This window comes from Aythya fuligula, chromosome 4 (genome assembly GCF_009819795.1).
Source record: "Aythya fuligula isolate bAytFul2 chromosome 4, bAytFul2.pri, whole genome shotgun sequence".
Lineage (NCBI taxonomy): Eukaryota > Metazoa > Chordata > Aves > Anseriformes > Anatidae > Aythya > Aythya fuligula.
The window spans coordinates 64530065-64552276 of NC_045562.1; the positions used below are offsets into that span (position 1 = coordinate 64530065).

The window sequence follows — 22212 nt, forward strand, 5'->3', positions numbered from 1 at the left end:
GGCCCTTCTTGTAGATGGGCGTCACATTTGCTAGCCGCCAGTCAACTGGGACCTCCCCCGATCGCCAGGACTGCTGATAAATGATGGACAGTGGCTTGGCCAGCTCCTCTGCCAGTTCCCTCAGTACCCTTGGGTGGATCCCATCCGGCCCCATCGACTTGTGCACATCTAAGTGCCGTAGCAGGTCACCAACCAGTTCTTCATGGATAGTGAGGGCCACATGCTGCTCCCCATCCCCTTCCACCAGCTCAGGGTACTGGGTATCCAGAGAACAACCGGTATTGCCGCTAAAGACTGAGACAAAGAAGGCATTGAGCACCTCCGCCTTTTCCTCATCTCTTGTAACTAAGTTTCCCCCCGCATCCAGTAAAGGATGGAGATTCTCCTTAGTCCTCCTTTTTGTGTTGATGTATTTATAGAAACGTTTTTTGTTATCTTTAACGGCAGTAGCCAGATTGAGCTCCAGATGAGCTTTGGCCTTCCTAATTTTGTCCCTGCACAGCCTCGCTACATCCTTAAAGTCCTCCCTAGTGGCCTGCCCACTTTTCCAAAGATTATAAACCCTCTTTTTTCTCCTAAGATCAAGCCACAATTCTCTGTTGAGCCAGGCTGGTCTTCTTCCCCGCTGGCTCATCTTTGGGCATGTGGGAACAGATCGTTCCTGCGCCATTAAGATTTCTCTCTTGAAGAGCGTCCAGCCTTCCTGGACCCCTCTGCCCTTCAGAACCGCCTCCCAAGGTACTCCACCAACTAGTGTCCTGAGCAGCTCAAAGTCAGCCCTCCGAAAGTCCAATACAGCGGTTTTACTGGTCCCCTTCCTGGCCTCGCCAAGAATAGTGAACTCCACCATTTCGTGGTCACTCTGCCCAAGACAGCTCCCGACCACCACATCTCCCACCAGTCCTTCTCTGTTTGTGAAGAGAAGGTCTAGCGGGGCACCACCCCGCTAGTGAACCCAGTAGGTTCACTAACCAGCTGCGTCAGGAAGCTATCTTCCATGCTCAAGTACCTTGTTTGTTGCAAAACACATTGCAAAATGACCTGGGTTTTACCTGAACATTTTGACTTTTCCTACTTAGAAAGACTTATGTACTTGTCAAGATCATTAAAAAAAAATCTGGACACATTGACTATACATACATGATATGCATAGTGAGCAAGCCAAGACTTCTAAGAATGTGGAAATTACTGCCCATGAACAGCAAATCTGATGCCCTTACTAAGCACCTAGGGCATGCAAAAGCACTTCATTACAGTACATCTGCACATTCTTCTGCCTGGGAAATTCCAGGCAGAAACACAGGTGCCCTGTCACTGTTGGTTTTCTAAACCACTCTTACAGCTCCTCTCCACATTTCTTAACTTAAATATCACACTTGTGACTTTGCATTCCCATTACTAAGGCATGCATCAAACTTCTGGCAAATCTTGCGCTGCAAATTACTTAAAACATAAATCAGATGAAGAGACTTCTGATAGAAGTTATTTTTACAGTAACACCTGCAAAATATCTTGTTAGCAAAAAAAAGAAGGTGAAATCCTTACAGACTATTGAAGGCAATTTGAGTTCGCTCACACACCTCTGAAATCAAAATGTGTGTGAATATATGTGTTGTTACAGTTCTTTAGGTACTTATTTCTTGAACATCTATCAAAGCATTAGATATATACCCAAATACACTTAGGAGGGCATAGACAACTGTGTGAGTTGAAAATCAAACAATTTCAAAGCTAACCTGGACAAAGTAAAGGGATAATGGCAATAACTACTATTATTATTTGGAATTTCAGAAACACTCAGAGAGCCTGGTTGAAAATTGGACTGCTCATCTCATAAACATGCTAATTTTCATCCCTAGGTGAAGACAAGGTATTAGAATACAATAAGAGTCTTGTCCAGGTGAAAAACAAATAAAAAAACCTCTATCCTTACATCACCTAAGCTGGTACAGATAAAAAGCTGAAGGATAGACACACTGAAACTAGCAAAGCCCCATCTTGTTAAAGCATATGTCGCCTGTCTCTGATACTTTTAACACATGCTAGAACATACTGGATGCATTATCACATTTATTGCCTTGACAACAAAGCCAGAATTAATAGTACAGGGTAGACCTTGTTCCAAAGAATTTAAATTCAAGAGGAAGCAAAGGAAGAATTACATGTATCTTCAGATACAATCTGACAAGATACTTTTTTGTTGAAACAAAGCAACAAAAAGCCAAGATTTTTTAAAATTTACTAGTTAACTGAGTAAATATGTGATTTTTCACAAGGCCTTCCCAACTGATGCTCTCTGCCAGGCAAAATCAAAACAATAAATTTAAGGAAAGCTATTTGAACATTTTTGTACAAATTCTGATCTTACATACCATGTTTAGGAAAGCTCTACTGAAAACACCTTAAATGTGCTTGGTCTCAAGTACTAAATTATCTTTGCTTTTTAATAAAAACAATATTCCAGTTATTTTTCTTCCATGATACCTCAACTTCCTACAACCAGAAAAATCCTGAAGTACCCTGAGAATATTTATCAGTCAAAAATTTGTCACACGTGACATGGGGCAACAATGCAATACTGCCCAATTTACAGTGTTAAATCTAACAATTTAATTAACCACAGCATTTTAAGGGGGAGGGGGGGCGGCAACATGCCTTGTGGAAAGGTAACAAATATTGAATAAATAGAAACATAAAAACACCAAGGGTAACTTTTCAGTTTAGCAACGCTCATAAAACAGCTAATGACTTGCTAATTCAACAGCCAAGCTAATAATGAGATGTTAAATAAGATTTATAATACATCAATTACTAATTGATTTTCTAGAAAGAAGCAATCTTACTTTTGGCTTTTAATTATTTCACTTAAATTTTGGGAATTGAGCTTTTTATATTTCTAATGCATGACCTAAGAACACTTTTAGTTTTGTCTTTAGAAGATTGTCATAAAAACAATGAGGTGTTACTAATAGAAATACTCCAGTGAGAATCATTTTTGTTCCATATATACAAGATAGGATTTCCACAGCTCCAAGGCTTTAAAGAAAAAAATAAAACTTAGAGTCAATAAATAATTTCTGCTCCATTACTAAAGTGAAGAGTGTGAAGTTAATTATCTTTATGTCCTCATTACCTTGTTAAACAGATCCTCCGTTTAGGATGAAACAACATAAAAACAGCAGCAAACTTACTCTGTACAATGAATTAGGAAAGGGACTGAGATTTGCAACTACTCACAGTTTTATGTTTTGTTTAAACAAAATTTTACTAATATCACTTGAACTTGGTAGACATGGTATGAGTTTATCAGATTTTTGTTATCTTATCTGAGAAAAAAAATGCAACCATGTGTTATGACCAGACAATTATCCTCTTCACACCTTCAGGTAAGGCTTGCAATCATGCCAAGCCCTGCTTCTCTCTAGACATGGATATATGAGAATGACTTCATATCTGAAACTGAAGAAAACTTGGCATCTGGTGAGTTCACAGACAAAAAGCAATGCTACACTGAAAAATGCAACTCAATGAGTATAACAGACAGAGGTTGAAAATTTTGGTACTGTCAAAAGCAGTGCTGCTTACCCATCATCTAATTGATACTGATGCCTTTAGAATGAAACCTTGCAGTGCCAACACCAGGCTTTGTAAGGCCAGAAAGTTTAACCAAGGCACTGGGAAGGACCCTTTCAATTTATCTGCCTGCTGTGTAAAATTACTATTGGACTACAGGTCCATGCAAACATACACACTACCAACTGTATAAAAATTATGTCATCTCTGACCACATGTGAGGTCCTATAGAAAAACTGATAAACAAACCTGTTTAAAATTTGCTGCAATCCCTGCATCTGTTCCCTCTGTGAGTATGTGTTTTTGTTCTGGTTTGCTTCAAACATTTGAATGGAAACCTGAAGGTGATGCTTAATGTCACTAGAAAATGGTGCTTATAAATAATGATACAAGTAGTTAAGTATTTATAGTATTAAGTATATAATTAAGTATTTAGCATAATATAAAATAACATCCAGTATCTTACTAAGGAATACTGCTTCTACAAGTCCATGATGGTTCATAATTTTATTGGAAATTTAACGATTCACAAAAAATAGCCCAATGGGAAGCTATACATTCCTTTAATATATCAATATCCTATAAAATCATTTAAATTACTTTCTTTTTGATTGTGATATATTGCAAAATCATATTTTGTAATTGGTAGATTTTTTAGCTAGCAGTATCTGTACTTTTGCAGCAGTGCTTCAAGATTATAGCCCTAAAACAGAAAAAGGAAGACTATTTCTTTACATAACTTCATTAAAGGGAAAATAGATTCATGAAATATATGTGGCCTATATTTCAAGTTTATTCTGATATGACTAGATAATTAATATTTGCATTTAAAACAAACAAACAAAAACCCCACCACCACAAGACCCTAAATAACAGCAGAAAACTCACAATAAATTCCATGAAAGATTCATCAGTGAATCTCATTTCTGGTTTTATTTATTTGTTTATTTATTCATGATACTGAAGAAGGTGAACAAATCAGTTTGTTTTGACTGACAGTCAAAACTGAGTGACTTTATGGTAGCCACATATTAGATTAAACTACAGAACTATATTTAAACTGAGCAGACAGGGTCCCATTTATGTAATCCTGCTTTAGAAGCTTCTAATGAGTTACTGCAGCCTAACCCAGATATGCCTGCCAGCTACTTCACTGTTTGGTTTCTTTTGTTGTTTGTTTTTGTGTTGTTGTTTTTTTTTTTTTTTTTTTTTTTTGTGTGTGTGTGTGTGTGTTTTGTTTGTTTGTTTGTTTGAGTCTACATAATAATGGGAGTACAATTTAATTGTAAAAATTGTGGCACAACACATAGAACACACTTGTTTAATGTGTTGGTCATCAGTATAACCAGTAACCTAACAAATATACTTCTGCCTACTTTAACTCAGAAAGTATATTTTTGTTTGTATTAGATTTGCTATATACCCATAGTCACCAAGTTACTAAGAGACTCATGCGACAGTGGAATAAGTTGTCACTGGAATTAGGTAAGTAAAGAAATTGGTGAATTCCTTGGCAGTAGAGTGTTCATGGTGAGAGCTGATACCTACATTTACAAGTTAATGGAATGCATGCAGAAATCAGTGAAAGGGAGTTATTATCACAGTGGCCTCTATAAGAAAATGTACCACCAAGAAAATTCTTCCATCTTAGAAACGTCTCCGTGTTTTGGTGAGAGCATCCGCTGAGGACCACACCATCCCACCACAGTCCTGCGTTCAGCCACCTGCTGTGCAGACACATATGGCTCTCAGGGATCAGCAGGGGCTGAGTGGGGTGAGTGGCGGTCACTCAGTAACATCTGCCAGCTGATCGGAAGGGGCATTAATGATATTCTAAAAGGAGGTTGGTTCACTCCTTCTTGCTGAAAGACAGCTGTGGTGACAAAAGGTGTACAGAGAAAATAAGATTGTAGATGTAATGGTGCAGGGAAAAGGATGGAGCTTTTCAGAACATGTTGTTTGACCTAAGTCATCCACAGGAAACATCTTACAAAATAAGCTGTATGTATTGTCTGGAATCAAACACAGCATGAAATATAAAACAGTGACATAAAAAATAAGGTTAAGAATGGTAAAAGTTACAAACAGAAGAAAAAAAATAAGTTTTCAATGTTATGATTTGTCATTACATCACTTCAGTAGCTGTTGTTTTGAGATTTGGCTGTATTTAAAGGGTTGCTAGTTTGAAGACGACCTCAATAAATGATCATAATGCAAACATGATATATGCATAAAAGTATCTTGGATTTGCAGTACTTCTAGTTGTTTTTCTTTCCTGTGTCTACTGATACTGTATATACAGGAGTAGCACTAAAAATTCAGTTCAGTGAGCTATAGTTTCATTTCACCACATTTTCTGCCAGGGGCCAGGATGCCATTCTCTGTTCTGTATCAGGTCAACAGATTTCCAGATTCAGAGAACAGTGGCTATACTGGGGATGAAGATACAGCATTCCAAAAGCTAAACAAGGTAAATAGACCATAAACATAGTATCTTGGCTTCAAATGGTAATTATTTCTCCACAAAGCTGAAGCCATAGTCCAGTGGAAACTTCATTCACTAATTTAGCTCTTCACAAAGGAAACAATGAGGTGCCTCAAAGAAAAACAGTTAACATTTATTTTACTCAAGTATTTAATAAAAAAAAGAAAAAAAAGAAAAAAAAATGACAAGAAAAAAAAACAAAAGTCTTCTATTTAGCAAAAGAATACAAGAATTAAAGTTTCTGGGGAAAAAAAAAAAAAAAAGAAAAAAAAAAAAAAAAGCAGCAAGATTGATGACTGGCAAACCAAACCCTAAGCTTGTTTGACTATTACATACAAACAAATCAGAGCTTTTATTCTGTGATGGGAATTAAACAGAATGTGAATTCCATTATCTTTTCCATCATGTGGTGGACCTAACAATTAAGGCAGAGTTTCTGCAAGATGTGAATGCAATACAAACACATCTCATTACAATCTACCTGGTAGTCAAGCTATATGAAGACTTTTTTGTTGCTAAGACTTTTCTTGTCTTAAGCTACCATCTGAAACATAGAAAACTGCCCTTGGGAAAGTCATAGTCATTAGAATCAATTGCACAAGAAGGGCCAGGTTCTGAACCATCCTGCAAGAACCATTCACGTAGGGCTTTGTGTGTATCATATATTACACAGTGAGCTAAAACATACAGGAGAAAAGTCTAAATATCACTTTTGATAAAGGTCTTCTTTGATATACTCAAAGAGAGAATTTCAGTCTCCTTTCCAAGCCCAAAAAAAGTGAATCTATATCTCTGAGAATGAAAACACTTCAACCACTTCAATCTTTAGATAATAAATTTATAACATACTGAAAATTTAGAAGGGTCATCACTCTCATTCAAAAAGAAGAAAGAATAGAGAGATAAGTGAGGCCTGATGATAACTAAAAAGCAAAATCAGAAATTAGAAAAAACACTAGCTTGCTATTTACAAGGAAGAAAAAGAATGGTAACTTTTCATATTGTAAGGGCAATTCAGAAAATCACTGCACATTCTCTGTAAATGTGAAGTCATCCAACAGCATGTGATCTTCAAATAGAAAGGTGATTTGGAATTCAAAAAGGTAAATCCCATGTTTAGCAGCAACAAAACTTATGTAAAATTATTTTTTTTTGCACAACACAGGTAGAATTATATTAACATTTATGATTAAAATTGCATAATATCGAAACATACTATGAATATTAATAAGGATAAATTGCAAGAATACACATACAGATTATCTGTGCAGAAAAATATATATTCTATCCTAAAGAGACAGGCCATCTCAAATGAAAAGAACGAATTATATAAAAAAGAATCATAGGAGGAAACAGATATTGGAAAAAGATTGAAATTCAAGTTACACTTAGATTTAGGTGCTTCAGAAAAAAAAGGAGGAAGGAAACTTCAATAACAGAGAACTTGTACTATGAAGGAGGAGTTACTAAAGCAACTGAGTTTAAAATATGCAGATTATCCTATGGAGATAGGACATATCTAAATATAAATTCTATTTATCAAAAACAGAATCAGTTTTTGCAGCATCAGACAAAAATGCTAAGCTAAGAGCTCCAAATTGCATTCAGATTGACATTATGAACACGGCATTTTCCTGCTGGCCCAGAGTCTCGTGTAGAAGGATGAGGAAAAAAAATGTCTCTTTGCCACGTGGTTATACAGAAGGATAACCGAACAACACCAGTTTTTAGAACTGTGCTTTCTGTATATCAGGAACAGGATGATAGTTTTGTCTCCTTGACATACTTCCACAGAGACTATTCTAAACACAGAAGGAACAGATCAAACTCCTCTGACAATAAAAGATGAAATAAATTTATGTACAGAGATTATTATTCCCCATACACGTATTCATGAACAGGAGCAGTCAAATTCTGATCCAGCTTGCACATTGTCTCTTTGTTAGCTGAGATTTATGCATTAATTGTGTAACACATTGTGTGGCTTCACTACAGGTATACACACGGCAAAAGCATACAAGCATAAAAGTCTGGCCACATCTTGCAGGTTAAGGCTGCCATACAACCAGACATTATTAGAAATGCTTTCAAAATTTTATTTTTCTCCATTTAAATAAAATAAATTCTTCTTTGAATACAAATGCCACAGCACTTGCCAGTCTACTCCACCATTACAAAACCAAAAAAGTGCAAAATTTAATCAAATAGGTTAAGTTATGAATTGTTGAATTTGAATTTGGTTTGAGACTGTAAATCGCTAAAAAAAGAAAACAGTTTTAATCTGACAGTCCCATTGAGACTAATATTTCTCACTACACTGCAAGCTTATTTAGTCTGTTTATTAATGCAATACTACTAACAGCCTTCAGAAAATAAATCTCAGATCTAGAGCTGGCTTTGAACCTAAGCTTGCCATAGTTACAGGTTAAAGCTGTGCTTTAGCATCTGCATAGGTACTATGCAATCCAACCTGAAGCCCAGACAGGGTGCTGACAGTCATCAGTGCCACTCTGAAGCTATATAATTCCATATTTCCTGCAACTCTTTCCCCATGTTCCTCTTGGGCTTCAAAAGCTCTTTGCTAGTTTATGTGGAACTACACAGCATTTAAGTCTTCAGCCACGTGGTTGGCACCATTTCTCCAAAAACCTGCTTGTGCAAGTCAAACAACCCGAGATACCACAATGCAAGCTGACCAGAGAATCACAGTATATATTTGTTTAGTGGGATCTATATGCTTTGGTATGGCTGGAATATGCCTTCTAAATCTGCAATGAAAACTCCATAATGAACAGGATGAAGTCACTGTATAGGGAAATTAAAATACAGAGTGTTTGGTCCTGTACAACTGGCCGTAATTTTTCAGATTCAAAGAGGGTGGAAATGGCACCAGAAGAGACCTTGCTGGCAAGAAGAGATGAGCAACAAACCACAGCTCCTGCAATCTGCAGCGTGAGTGGGTTTATTGAGGGTTACTGCAGGGCATATTCCAAAGGGAAGCAGTTTTGCTGTCAATGAGCCATTACATCCAAGTCCAGCATACTGAAAACATTTACCTGAAAAAGGGGGGAAAAAATAAATCAGGAACTACTTGACAGTTCTCCAAAGGCTCGTCCAGGAATTTCAACACATAGATTACAAGCCGTCCCTCTGCTCTTGACATTTTGTTTAATCAGCAGACAGTAAAATTTTATGTGCTACCCTGTCCATAGACAGCAGATTCCAGCATATTACAGGTCTCTAAGTTGATAACAGGTTAAATCTGATATGGAAAAGAGGCCTGCAGTTTGCTCTCAAGGCAACCACAATCAGGTAGCCTACTACCCTTCTCTTACTCCATTTAAGCTGAAATGTTTATCAGCACTTGTACAAGCCACTTCATACAGTGGCTTGTACAAAGGAATAAAATGAGATTTTTTTTTATATTTTTTTTTTCCAGAGTGGTATATGTGCTATTTGTGCAGCACATTACAGGAAGGACAGCAAGAGTCCTGACCACATTCCAGTGGTGCTGACATGCAGCAGCCAGCAGCTTCAGCCAGCCAAATGCACATGGAACTCAGCATTTCCATCAAATATCTCAGGGCCAAGCTTTCAGAAGCCACAGCAAAAATGAACAAGAAAGTTCTTGCAATCTGAAGAAAGGCAATCTGATATGTTATCTGAAGGAAGTTAAATCCTATTTGCCCAAAACAGATAAGGAAGATATCAGCACCCAACATACAACATCTGAGTATTTCCACACTGATGCTCATGAAGAAGACTCTGTGGTTAACGGAGACCTACAAACATATCAGCATTATTCTTTGCTGCTATTGTGCTGCATGCAATGTATAAGCTATAGGTATAAATGTTTCTGATGGAGATCAGTCTTAAAGCTGCTTTTGAAATTGGTACAGTGGCCAGGAACACCACCTGCGGAACTGATTGCAGCTTTGCACCAAAACCTGGCTTTCCAGTACTGAACTGGAGGCTCATAGACCTGGAGTGAACTCACATGTCGACAGTTACTGGCTTCTCTATTGCCTTAGTCATCTCACTGGCATACTCCAGTACTGCAAGGGTGAGGAAAGCTACAAGAATACTGTAACTACTGTAAGAATTCTTCTGCTTCAAGTGCAAAGCCATTTCTTGGCAGCCAAAATCTACTACGTGGTGTGATGTAGTGAGTATACATACACTGCCTGCCCTTCACCCAAAGTGTCAGCATATCTGTCAAGACTCTACAGCAATCCTCAATACAGCAAAATCACACAGCCAGTAACTGTTCTGCCAGGTCAACAATGAAGGTTCCCTCTGTGACCTGTCAACACTTTGGAGATTCAGAAACTAAAGGAGAATTTCTTGTACATCTCTGGTGCCTTCTACACATACCACGCACCTTCTGGGAAACTTCACCCAGCCATACCGGTCTGATGCCAAATGGAAGAGACTCAAGGAGAAAAGACTCAAGCAGAGAGTACGGGCAAGTAGAAGTAGAATACATTGATGGATTAAGAGACTGGCTCCAGAGATAAACAGAAGTCATGAGTTTACCTAGAAAACACTGATAAATGCATTCTAGAGTGATTCAAAATAGGCTCAGCTCTTGAACTCACTGCAAGCTGATAACAGAACTAAGCACAACTAGTGAAGTCCTAGTGATGGAAGCATGCATCACGTGAAGCTTCGTGACATGGATGTTCACAGGCAGGTTTAATGAGTGACAACTACAGTACAACCGCTTTGAATAAATTAATTCACATTCTAATTCACTAACTTACTGAATTCATTTGATATCAGGAAGAAGGTCTGTGCATGTCTTCAATCACTAAAGTTTTGGACCATGACCCTGAGGTCACATTTGTCTGTTAAAGTCTTAAGAACATACACAAGCACCCGCTTACAGCCCTACTTTTCAGGGCAGGATTCATCAGTCAGAAATACTTGGGGCATGAGCCACAATAAAAGCTCTAAAAATCCCACTTCTAGACCTTACTGTAGGTTGAAGAAAGATATATATAGATGTACTCAAACCCCCAAAACTGTATCAGCACTTCCAGTGTGCAAAGGATAAGGCTGTCAGTCATAATCCCAACCATAGAATCACAGAATGGTTTGGGTTGGAAGGGACCTTAAAGACCTCCCAGTTCCAACCCCCTGCCATGGGCAGGGACAGCTCCCACTAGATCAGGTTGCCCAAAGCCTTATCCAACCTGGCCTTGAACACCTCCAGGGATGAAGCATTCACAGCTTCTCTGGGCAGCCTGTGCCAGTGCCTCACCACCCTGAGTAAAGAATTTCTTTTGAATAACTAATCTAAACCTATCCTGTTAATTTAAAACCATTACCCTGCCCTATCAGTCCACTCCTTAACAAAGAGTTCCTCCCCAGCTTTCCTGTAGCCCCCTTCAGGTACTGGAAGGCTGCTGTAAGGCCTCCCCAGAGCTTTCTCTGCTCCAGGCTGAACAACCCCAACTGCATCAGCCTATCTTTGCAGGAGAGGTGCTCCAGCCCCTTGATCATCTTTGTGGCCCTCCTCTGGACTCATTCTAACAGGTCCATGTCCTTCTTGTGCTGGGGGACCCAGAACTGAATGTAGGGCTCCAGGTGGGGTCTCACAAGAGCAAAACAGAGGGAGACAATCCCCTCCCTCCCCTGCTGGCCATGCTGCTTTTGATGAAGCCCAGGATGCAGTTGCCCTTCTGGGCAGCAAGTGCATATTGCTGCCTCATATCAAGTGTAGCTACTACAGCCAACCTCTTTGCCCAAAGAATTTGTCATTTACATCCAGTGTAAATTCAAATACATGCAATGAACTTGATGGACATATGGATGATAGATCCATGTTGCACACGCTGAAATCAAAATCAAGCCAGTCAGTACCAAGAGGGTACTTATTTTCTTGTTTAAAAGCTACAACCATTACAAGAGAGAACACATGAAAAAAAAAAAAAAGGATCACCTGCGGGGTGTCTCAGGCAATAAAAATCAGGACAAAAAGAAGAGTGGTTGTTTTAACTTAAGAACTCTCAGAATTATGTGTTTCCCATTTTACAGTTCCATTACTGAAGAGATCTTAGCCTTAAATTAACTATACCCATCCAATATAAAAAATAATAATAATTAAAAATATACATCATAAGACAGAATGGCATGGCTTAAACTGTGCAGAACATCCATTCCTTCATCATGAAAAAGAGCACAGCAAAATAAGAACATGTAGCAGTTTGCCATCAACAAAGCTGCTTACATAGACACCCACTCTTTCCTATTTTCTTTTGTAGCATGTTCTTTTAACTCACTCATCTCCTTCTGCATCTTTCACTGACTATTCTTTGACTTACCAGCTTCTTCAGACTGTTCCCACAAGAAATCTGACCAAGGAAATAGTTATTTGGTTACAATCAGTTCAGAATAAATCATCTGTTTTAATTTTCCCTCTCCAGAAATATTCAGATGCCAATAAAAATAATTTCCTTGAGAAAGCAAGGGGTTATTTCCAGGGTATCTGAAATCTGAAATAACTGGAGCAGGATAGTTATTCTGCAGATCTAATCTTCATGCTGTGATAGATTCATTCATTTGGTCCCACCTCCCAGGAAGGAGCTGGCAATTACTGCATTCCAGTGAAGGACCGTGGATTTCTTCCAGCGCCCTGACTCCATATGCCATTTACAGCTGCTTGTGGCAGCCAAACCAGTAACGCATTTTAGGATGAGATGCAAATGAGCTAGATATACTGCAAGTTTGCTCCTTCATACCTAGTATATTAGTTGTTTTCTCTTTCTGAAGATGAGAATTATCTTTCTTGATAAGAATGATATTTCAGGCTCTGCTTTACTGAAATACGATATTGTTTTAGATTTACAGATGCAGATCTATAAAAAATACGTTTTTAAGAAATGTACAGCAGTTATTACCTACAGTGATATTGGTACACCTCCCTCTTTTTAAAGATTCATTTGCTTTGTGTGACCAATCTGAAACTATCTCCTAAATTAGAAATTGTAGATAACTAGAATCCTATGTTACTTTTGTGCTCCTCCAAGAATTAGCCTCAATATATACATTAAGTAAACTAAGCACTATAATTAGAGCTTAAACAGTTTTTAAATCAAACATATCCTCAGTACATCCCCTCTTAAAGCTTAATCTGGCATTACTATGAAGTTCGTTTATAGCACTAGAATGTGGGAACCATCTATTTCATCCAGTTTGTCAGATACACTGTCTCCAAACACATATTTATTTGTGTGTTAATTCACAAAGTATTTTCTTAGTGCATGTGTATACACACACAAATTCTCTGTGTTCACCACTGATACTCTTAGAATGCACTGCTTTGTTACCCAATAGCTAGACTGCTAGTAGTTAGTTAACTAGACAGTGTAAACCTAACTCAGCCATACCTAACCACAGATAGGGTCACAGTTCCCCATTGTGATGCAGAAATAACCAGACAGAAATAGTCTAGAAGTCATCTAGGAAAGGCTAAGGTGGGAATGTGGGAAAAATCACAAGAAAAAAATCAGTTTTAGAGGCTTTTTCACACAGTGGACACAATAAATAAATAAATAAATAAAATTTGTTATTAATATAAAGCCATGTTAGTACAATTAGCATACACCTGAGTGCAGGAAAGTTTGGTATTTTACTGCAAGGCACAGTAATAGCCCTGACTTCTTGGTTGGTAAAAATGCAGAGTCTAAAGATAAATGGTAACACATGATGGCAAGCCAATAAAAACGAGGAAACAAAAATGAACCTGAAAACATTAATGGGACATAATGAGGTATCAGGAATAAAGAAATAGCCCCAGAATTTTCACTTTTCAAGGATACTCTTTACACAAAATGCAATAGTGAAACTGCTTTAATAATAATAATTAGGAAAAAAAAATAAACACTCATCTAACCATCCCATTCAGATGTACACATCTTGAGTTCTAGGGCAGAAGCATTATCTTTGAGGCTTCAATTTCACTTACAAATGCAGTTTGAATAACAAATTTGTCCAGCAAATTCAAAAATTAGTCATAGGGCAGTAAGAGGCAGCAGAAGCATTTAAGTCTCATTTCCATCAGAAGCTAGTCTATGGCAAATGTAATTAAAGTTTTTAGTAAGAGTTTGCCATTTTACTAAGTGACTCTGAATTGCCAGAATGAGCATTAAGTGTTGGGGGCACAGCAACCCATCCTCCTTCCCCATGCTATGTGGTAGTGGCCAAAGCCTTGTGCAAAAGCTAATAGTGTGATTATCTGCTAGGATTATGCAGAACAGGGAAGCTGAAGTCTGCCTTTGTGAGAATTAAGTCCATCATCCTATTGGTCAATGGAATTATTTTATTTTACCATAGCACAGATATATTTTCACTCTGATCTTTTTTAAAGTGAGTGAATATCAAAGGACATAAATTTCAGAAGCTGGCATAGAATGCACTTACAGGTCATTCTTTTTGGTTTAAGAATGAAAAGTCCAGGAAAGGAAATGATGTATTCTTCTTTAAGAAGTAAGCTCCACTGAATTAACAAGAGGATAATTATAATACAGTCTTTATCTAACTAGTTTGGTAATGAATGACTAGGATGGGTTCTGTTCTGTGGGAAATGTAAAAATGTGACTCTAAGTACATCAACAGAAGGTAGAAAGATTGTGAAAGTGATGTTTTACACCTCTATAGATAAAACAGCTGTACTCACAGGGTTTCACCTCACACTTCTAAGCAGTTTAGAGAAGCAACACATCCCAAAACACTCTTCCCATCCTGACAGAGACCACAGTGACTTTGTATCCGGATAGGGCAGAAAGAACTGAAGGAAGTACTTAAATCATCACAGAAGTGCCCGCAGCTTAGACACTCAAACAGACATGGCACCTATGTCTCACAAAACACAACCTCCTCCCCAGAAATGTGCCCTGATTAGGTTCAGAGTAGTAGTGCATTGCCCCAAGTATTTACAAAAGTGTTGAAGAAGCTTGTTCAGAGAATTAGTAGTCTACAAGAAGGCTTGTACCTTTGTCTGGCAGGTAAAATTCAAGTTAGTGAGAAGAAATGCAAAATATTTGACAAGATTTAGTAGCACAAGTGGGAGTGTTATGGTGCAGTAAATAGTTATCAGATGCTGGTTACTGGATTAGACAGAAAACAGAAAAACAAGATGAAATCTCAGCCCCATAACCAATGAAAATTCAGAAAGTCTTATTAAAGATAAGATTGATAGATAAGATGTTTCTCATTCTGATCATAAGAAAAAAAAAAAAAGAGAAATAAAGCAATTGTGGAAGAAGTCGAGGAAGATTGCTCTGCAGTGGCTCACTTTTATTCTTACCATATAATAATAATTATTATACTTCAGTTTCAATTACACTAACATGCCACTTGGCTCACTTTAATCCTAGTGTTATCTATTTGGTTTAAGATAAACTTGAACACACTATATTTAAGAGGAAAAAATAAGCACCTACATAGTGAAGTCAAAGCAAACAGATAAGCAGTCAATGCCCAAAATGAAGGCTGACAACCATGCTTACCTCAACTAAAGGTACGCCATTTACTGAAGTTATTGCCAAGGTGCCTTGCATTTCTTCTGCAGCACATGCTTAACATCAGTGCTAAATCAAAAGTGAAACTGTGAAAAAACAGCAGTGCAGCAGTAACGACACTTCCGTAATGAATGAAAAGGTGACAGCTTTCACAAAAATGACTAAAACTGTTCCATACAAATGTCTTGTCAAAGACAACTGAAATGGAGGACAACTTTCAGCTATCCTAGAGGATGAAGGTTAAGTCAAAATGAAACTAAGAAACATGAAAAACATACTTTCTGATACAGTTCCAATCTTCCTTACTTTCTAGTGTGCTAGAGAACAGACAAAATACTGTTAGGGTGGACTGAAAATGAGAAGAAAACAGCACAAAACCTCAAAGAATAATGACAAGAGTTACAAGAGACATCTTGATCCTCCTACGGTTATGGCTGTGTTCAGTAGGGATTTAGTGGTATGGTTTAGTAAGGAACAAGAAAGCATCACATGAACAAATACACACTGAGCTGATAGCAGAAATAGCATCCCTCTTAATTTATACTGATTACACAATGCCAGGTCACAGTCTAAATATACGTATTTTTAAAAAATCTACAAGAAACAAAGCAAGTAATATTTACATCAAAGGTCTTGTCATCGTTAAAGTAATATGATGTTCATTAACCATCTTCCATTAATATCAAAACAAAAAAAGAAAAAAAAAAAAAAGGCACAACGAACTAATGGAAACTGCTTTTCGAGGAAGACAGCCAATATAAAAAAGGCTTTTCACTATTTCTAAACACATCATTTTTGCTTATCTTTCAGACTTTCACCTCTAGAAACTTGTGTCAGTTAATTAGATTTTTCACCAAGTTATTAGCAAGGCAGTAAAATAACTGTGTATATATGTTTTTATATAATGTATTTAAGACACACCTGCCATAAAACCAGAGGATAAAAAGACATATTCAAAATGGCCAGTCACTCTGCATCTTGCTCTTTTATATTGACATAAAATTTCCCATTGTGAACAGTTAACAAGATACTTTGTGCCTCCAAATTTTTGTGCCTAACAGACATCAAAACCAAAACAGGAAAGGCAACCTTTCACACTGTTCCTCATTACATCAAGCACCTTTTCCACTCCTCATCTAATTTATAACAACAGCTGGAGGTGGGAGATTCCCAGATACATTTGGCTCTTCATTTGCATTTATGCATTTGTTTGAAAGTACGTATGGTAAAGAAAGAATGAATCAAATTCAAGAAAAACTGGAAAGATGCCAAGTGTTTGAGCTTGGTGTTAGGGTAGATGGGGGAGAACTCATTTATCACAGCACATTGAATTAGTTTCTTTTAACCTGCCATTCCTATGAGACGAATGGAGAGAAGAGATGGAATATTGCAAGTGAGGAATCAACCAACTTAAAGCTTTAAAGATCTCAAAGAACAGCTCACTGAAGCTTCCAATATGAGAAACCAAGTTCTAAGTTTTACCACAGGAAAAAAATATAATAATAATTAAAAAAAAAAAAAAAAAAAGAGTTAAAAATGAATTTAAACTACTACAGTTCCATTTTGCACTATTGATTATGAATCTGTACCATTTTTATTGCAATACTGAAGGTGACCTATCACTAAAGTTATTGCTAGTAACACTTTATATTTTTTAAAAAGTCTTAGCAAAAGTTAAAAAGAAATTGGTTACAAAGTTCACATACATGAGGAAGCCTTCCCAAGGTGGGAAGAAAAATAAATATTTTTTTAGACCATGAATTGTCCAGGATATTTTATTATAACATCTGATAACCAATAAAACAATGCCTATGAAATTGGTTTTCCTGAATAATGCAGAATAACACTGCAATAAGTACCATAAATCAGCAACTGTTCTAAATATGCAACTTTTTATTTTTAAATTAAAAACAAAGACTTGGAATGTGTTTCTGTGTATCAGTGCACAAAGCTGCAATTAAGGCTGCATATTGTCTCTTCGAAATGAAGCAGAATAGAGTTAATGAAAGTTGAGAGAAAAAAATGAATCAGGAGGATTACAGATGAGAACACGAGGAAGAATGTAATGGTTTTTGTTTCCTGGATGGCAGAGCAATTGTAGTCCAAAGTTAATATATGAATAGATAAATTGAGACTGATCGGTAGCCCCACAGTAATCAGTGGTACACGTCCATATATCCTCTTGGAAGGTGGCAGCATGCAGCCTTGCTTCTCGACAGAGGCAATCCAACCACACCGACTGCATTGTGTGCTGTTCCTGACACATATTTATACCAGCTAGCCTTACACTGTCCAGAAATATGGCCCATTTATTACCTCAACATATCTGCTACTTCTATATCCCCTATTTTTCTACCATATTCTAATCAAAATATTCAACAGAAAGAAAAAAATATATATACATGAAAATAACTATTAACATTTATATGCTGAGAAATAATATTAAAAAGCAGAAACTAACAGCACAGCTGGGGTAAACTGCAAGAAAGATGGTGCTGGAGGGAAACTGGAATGGACATTAGCAGAGACACAAAAATACTAATGAAAACAAATAGGGACTTGGATGAGATGGACCTCTAAGAGAAAAACATGATGATAAATCTTGGGTCTATCACTGTGTAGTGGAGATTAACTTTTTAACAAAGCACATCTCTACCAATTCAAGCCTCATTTTTAGCTCTGGTTCAAACCATGGCCTCTTAAGGATATTTCCAACTCTTACGTTCCCATAACAACTGCCTAAGACGCTAAAGGAACATACATTTAAGTGAAGAGTAAACATCATTCAGAGCTTTTCCAAAAAAAAAAAAAAAAAGGGGGGGGGAAATGCTTTATGTGCATGCAGGAGAACTTAAAGATGATCTCTACAAATCTCTACACCAATGAATTCCCACAGTACTTGTACCTCAGTGTCTCAGGCTGAAGCCCCAGGGGGTGGCCTCCTTCTCAAACCTGTGGGGCATCGCTCCAAATACCTGCTCTCTCCATCCATAAGCAGAACCACCTCTTCTAGCAGGGCCTACATTCTTGGCCCTCCTGTTTAAAACTCCAGTGTATGAATTGACTTCACATTAACATCCTCAAAACCTCCACCCATCCAAAACAAGGACCCAAACCCCAGAAAGACATTACTCTGCCTTGGGTGCAAGAAATAAAGTCATCCCAGTGGATTGAGAAATATAAACAACAGGGAATAGAAATTGACAGCAAATTTATAAACCCTAGAGAATACAAAAGCTCCTCTATTACAGTAACTAATTTTAGCATTATTAGTAGTAAGCATGCATATTTTCAATGCAGAACAAAAGCACCATCTCAAACAATAATTAAGCAGAATTTAAAACTCTTCATAAAACCTTCCTGCCTAAATGCACCATGAATTAGTGTCTCTTACAATTGGAAAACATTTATTTTAAGCAGGCTTTAGAAAACCCACACAAAGCGTATTCACCCCTAGCTATATAAAACCTGAAACGGGAACAGGCATCTCACAGAGATAAAACACGTAAGACCCTAATAAGCATTACAGAATCCCATTCCTGCATAAATGCGTACGCGCATCACGCTTACTGTCAGTGAAACCAACCAAGGAAGAAAAGACATTACTGTGTATACATGATAGGTCCTAAGTATATGGCAGAGATCTTAGGGAGCAAAAGGAATCTGGAAATGAAAGGGGGCTCATTTTCTTCTTCCTTATGAAATTTGCTATGATTTCTTTCCAATAATTCTGTGAACTCAATAGATAAATAAATAAATAAATAAATAAATAAATAAATAAAATGTGTTTAGATTAACATCATTCCTTAGAATTTGTTGTTTATTTATAGGCAGCACGGTACATTTAAGGCATTAGTCAGGCTAGTACTATATGACTTCTGATCTGTAAAAACCTAACAAAAATTGTTCCTAATTGCCTGTTAAAGCTGAGCCTGCTCCATCCTCTCTTTAAATAGAGATCCGGCAGATCTGCAGTGACCCACGGGCCTATCGGCTGCCTTAAGGGCTGAGATGAGGAACTTTCCCCCAAACCTCAGCTATTCCCCATGACAAACCAGTCCTAATGGAGAGCTGACAAACCCAAATCACCCTGTATCTCGATATTCCCCTCATCCAGCCCCCCCGGAGCGATCCGCTCTGTGGTGTTGCCATAGAAAATGGCAAGGAAGCCTCCAATTAGAGAAGAGGTCACACTTAAGCAGGGATATTATGTAAATAACAGCCTGCCAGCACCCCTCACGGAAAAAAAATCAAATCAAATAAAGGCCTCATCTTGCGAGTCTTCCGAGGGCGGGCCTGGGATTTGCTGCCGGGATCCCCGGGGAGCAGGGCTGGGCCCCAGGTAGGGCGGGCAGGAGGGCGGCGGGGCGCCGGGCATCGCTGTGCGCCCTCTCCCCCCGGTTCGGGGGGACACGAAGGGACACGGGGACGACCCCTCGGCGGGGGTCCAGGGCGGTTCTTGGGTTCTCCCTTCCCGCAGCAGCCGCGCCCCGGCTCGCCGCCCCGGGACAGGCGGCGCCCAGCCCCGCCGAGGACCGGCTGCCCTGCCCGGTTCAGCGGCACCGAAGGGCGAGCGGAGACCGGGCACGGCCTCGCCCAGCCGCGGGCTGGCACTTTTATCCCCCCGCACGTTCAAAGTCTCCGATCACGGCAGCATCCTGCCTGCCTCCCCTGCTCATCCCTCCCGCCGCCGCTACTCACCCACGCCGCAGCCGGCAACGGCGGTAGCGCCCCGCCGGCTCCCCGAGCCCCCTTGTCCCTTCTTCGCCCCCTCAGGGACCCTCCTGGACCCGCAGCGCTGCGGGCGGAGCCGCCGGAGAGAGCGGCGGCTGCACCTCGGATGCCGGCTCCGGTCCCCACCCCGGGCTCCCTCCCCGGCTGTCACCGGCGGCCCGCCCTCGGGAGGCGGCGGCCCCGAGCCGAGCTCGCCAGTGGCGCCGGGCCCTGCCGCTCCCCGCAGCCCCGCCTCGGGCGGGCGGAGAGCCCCGGCACCGCCACACCGGGGAGCGGTGGTGGTCGTGGTGGTGGTGGTCGTGGTGGTGGTGGCGGGGAGGGACGGCGGTGGTGGCGCTGAGGGGCGCGGGGCGGCGGCTGAGGGGAGCGGGTGGCTCTCGGTGGATAAACGGGGGACAACGGACACGAGGCGGCTGCTCCGCGGGTCCTGGTGGGTTTTAGTCCCAGCTCTCTGGGCAGCGTTTGCCGGGGACCCCCAGCAGCCTCCTCCCACCCCCCGTCCCAAAGCGCGATGTGTCCCCTGAAATGTCCCCAGCCTGAGAGGAGCGGTGCCCGCTGAAGCCGTGCCAGCCCAGCTGGTCTCCCTTTTGGGACCCTTCTTGGCTCGCCACCCAAATACAGGTGGGCCCCAACCCTCCAACCCTACAGTGCTGAAAGGGATTTATCAATTTAATTTTTTTATGTTAGGCGCTATCGTTGCACAGAAGAATTAGAGCTGTCAGATTAACTCAACTGCTAGCGCTTGCTATCCACGCCAGACGGCTGTAAATCCTAATGCCATTTAAAACCTCATTATTTTGTTAGAATGGAAGAGAATATCTGCTTGAGGCTCGCAGGCCCAGGCTTCGCTTCCAACCAGGCTGCCTCTTTGGTGCTGTCACACCTTGGCTTCGAAAATACCCAAGCTGAAGCACTGCTTGTGAGTACATACGTGTCTGATGGGCCAGGTTCGGTGGCTGGCCAAGTCCATGCAGCAGAAATATGCTTGGGTTAGTAAAATACCAAGATCTCTGCAGGTGGGGACTGTCCCAATAATTAGCTCAATGTTACATTGATGGCTAATGTAGCGTTTGTATAAACAGACCCAGCCTCAAGGAGAAAAGAAGCTGTGTTACATTTTTTTTTTTTTTTTTCACGTTGTTGCAGCTGGGGTGAAAGGTCCATACTTAGTTTCACAACAGGATATGGGTATGGGAAAGTAGCTAGATGTATTTGAAAGAGGAACTACAAATACAAGAAACTTGCAGCCATCTTGAAATGTACTCGGAGAGGTAGGTCGAGGCAATTCATCAGAAGGAGAGCTTTAGGGTGACTAGGCTACAACATGGCAATAGAAATCTGATGATGGGATACTTCAGCCCAACAGGCAAAAGTGCAATGCTATTGATGGCCAAACTGAATGGCCAAAATCTAAATTTGAAACAGAATGTACATTTTTAATGATAAAGGCAATTAACAGTCAGGACTACATATTAAAGCCAAAGGGAACATTCATTGTAGGGCAGTATTAAGCAATATTTAAACAAATCTCTTTCCAAGAGAAGTTATTTCTAACAGGAGCTAGAGGAATTCTTGTAGTCAGAATAACCCTGGAAATTTCTCTTCTATACTGAAAACACTGCTTTTGATTTTAAAATTAATGACTTGAATATCCTGGCTGGCATTAATTACTTTATATAGTTTATTTGTTCCATTTTCCAAGACACTATCAAGTATAAATGTTTGATATATACACTCTAAAAAAGTCAATAAGTTTATTAGTTGCTGTGTTCCAAGTCTGGATTAATGAAACAATATTAAGCAGCCCCTTATGCTTTAGCTACATTGTAACTCTTTTTTATAGAAATAGGATTTCTGACCCTTAGTTCTGGCCCTGATCAGGGATGAAGGAAATTG

At 39.4% G+C, this 22212-nt stretch overlaps 1 protein-coding gene across 3 annotated transcripts in view; it reads right to left on the bottom strand.

The window, feature by feature from the left end:
* JAKMIP1 (janus kinase and microtubule interacting protein 1) overlaps positions 1–20431 on the bottom strand; it is a 154757-nt gene extending 134326 nt beyond the window's left edge. For all 3 annotated transcript variants that reach the window (XM_032186881.1, XM_032186879.1, XM_032186880.1), the window contains exon 1: positions 20284–20431. The gene's annotated coding sequence lies outside the window, so the exon portion shown is untranslated. The remainder of the gene's footprint in view (positions 1–20283) is intronic.
* Between the last annotated feature and the right edge of the window lie 1781 nt (positions 20432–22212).